Source organism: Carlito syrichta, unplaced genomic scaffold (assembly GCF_000164805.1).
Source record: "Carlito syrichta isolate Samal-C Ts95f unplaced genomic scaffold, Tarsius_syrichta-2.0.1 Scaffold287827, whole genome shotgun sequence".
In the NCBI taxonomy this organism is placed as follows: domain Eukaryota; kingdom Metazoa; phylum Chordata; class Mammalia; order Primates; family Tarsiidae; genus Carlito; species Carlito syrichta.
The window spans coordinates 776,030-778,496 of NW_007231923.1; positions in this window are offsets into that span (position 1 = coordinate 776,030).

Consider the following 2,467-nt stretch of genomic DNA (forward strand, 5'->3'; position numbering starts at 1 on the left):
GTGAACAACATTAATAACTGACATTTGGGGACTTCTATCCAGTGACTACTTCTGTTAAAGATTTCCAACTGACTTTATACAACTGCATTGAAATTTTAAAGGATTTGTTTACATAGATTTTAGCATCACTATAGGACACGAGTTGATTTATCAAGTAATTCTTCAAAAGCTCAAACATTTATCACATCTGATTGATAATGATGAAAATGAGAGAAAGTGGGTACTACTATTCTGGAGAAAGAAAAAAACTAGTTTTTTTTGTACTTAACATTAACTTCATCACAAAATTGTTTATTTCAAGTTATTCTGGGTACACACATAATAGCTGTAAATTTCGACAACTACAGATTCTGTTTAGATTGGTAAATTATCACAGCTTGTTTTAATGAGCCATAAACAACTCCAAGTATATTTTTGTGCTTAATTTAGAAAGAACATTGTTTTTACCATGACGTTAGCTTCGCCAAAATGTGTGTTCCTATACTTAACTACAAGAAGAATTTGGCCTTTCATGCTGTTTTTCAACTAAATTTATGATAACATTATTGTTTCACCAGCAGCAAAATGAACTTCCTAATCTTTATCAGTTCCATGAATTAGACAAAAAGGATCAAAGTATCATTGGAATTAGATGATTTTCTTTTTGAAGTATCTGTGTAACAATGATGTAAAACTGGAATAGTTGAGCAGTTTCTAAGGTTCTTCTACTAATAGCGCCAACACAGTCAAGGCTACTACTTCACTTTTCATATTTGCATAAGAATACTTGGAAGTGGAAAATGAGCAAAATTAATTTTGAGGACCCCCCCATTGGATCTAAGTGAAAAGTCATGATTCACAGAGTAAAATGCAAACACACCTTCTGCACCACACATGCTGGGTCATCGTCCTTGGACCCGATTTCCTTAAAACTTCAACAGATTCTTCCTCCATAGGTTTGCTCTTTTGTTGTGGCTGTGTTCAGGAATGTCCCTGTGTCACTTTGGGGCAGGGGTGGGGCAAATGGTGACAAACATGTCGTGTAAGCTCCACACTCGTCATCAACTCTGTTGAGAAACAGAAACTCAGGAATTTAGAATGCAATTTTTAATTAAATATACGTTTTTGGTTTTTTGAGTCCACTATTGCCAAAATGGTTGTTATGAAATTCTAAAGAATAACTGTTATAAAACAATGATGAGTGGGTAGCTGTAGAGTACACCATACAACACGTGACCAAGAACACTCTGACCACTCCACAGCTCCATTCTTTTATCCATAAATGTTTTATGAAGACATACTTGTATTCCTCAAATCTCCCACTATCTCTATGTGATATCCTGTCGTGGGCAGGCACCAGTATGAGCCACCTTCCAAGACACAGCTTGCCCACCTAGTGACCACTGTGGCTGCAATGGTCATAGCTGTTGCAGGTACATTCTCAAGAGGCAGACTCAGAGACAAGCGGCAGGGTATTTAAGGGTCAACACCCATGAAAAGAAGCGGAAGGAAGTAGGAGTGGCCAGAGGGAGATACCCAACTGTGACGGGGCCTGACAAAGCTCCAATCAGCCTGGGGGAGCTTTGCCCATCCATGACCATGTACCCCACCTTTGCCCTTCAATACCCCTCCTTGACGGCCAGGACTTTATACTCCACCTGGCTCAGTCACCAGACACAGTGTGACCTTGGCCGAGGCAACTCCAGGCAGCAAGTCAGGCCCCAAAGTGTCTCCAGTAGGAGGCTGGTAGCCAACCACTCCTCTGTAAACGGGCCGATTGTTTTTCCTTGGAAAGAACCTGGGCAGTGCCTCTTGTGTCCCTCCCCAGGACTCACATGCTGCCACCGTCCACCGTCGTCAGGAGACCCGCAGTCCATCCTCAAGAAGGAGGTGTCAGTTGGAACACCTGACATTTCCAGATCAGGTGAAGAGAAAAGAGGTTTTGTGATTCGCCTTTTCAATGTACATAATGGAGTGCACTGACTTGTGAATTCTGGTCACTGGCTTCTTCACAGATCTGTGGTGCACGGGCGTTGGGAGGCACACCAGTGTCTGCCTAACCTACATCCACTCTGGCTAGCCTTCATGCCTCTCGTGATACCAATCCTTCATTAAAGAATAGGCCAAGCTCAGTGGTTCAGCCTGTAATCCCAGCACTTTGAGAGGCCAAAGCAAGTAGATTGCCTGAGACTGAGGGTTCGAGATCAGCCAGGCATGGTAGCACACACCTGTAGTTCCAGCTACTTGGAAGGCTGAGGTGGAAGGATCAACAGAGCACAGCAGGTCAATGCTGGGGTGGCTGTAAGCATGCCACTGTACTCCAACCTGGGTGACCGAGTGAGACTCCAACTCAAAAAAAAAAAAAAAAGGTAAAAGATCTGGGCCAGATGCTGAGAGAAGCCAAATAAACATTGTCCTACTTGTCTGGGAAGTGAAAATAATGCCAGCACCCATTCCCAGGCTGCCATGGGGTTAGTATCTCTAAGAC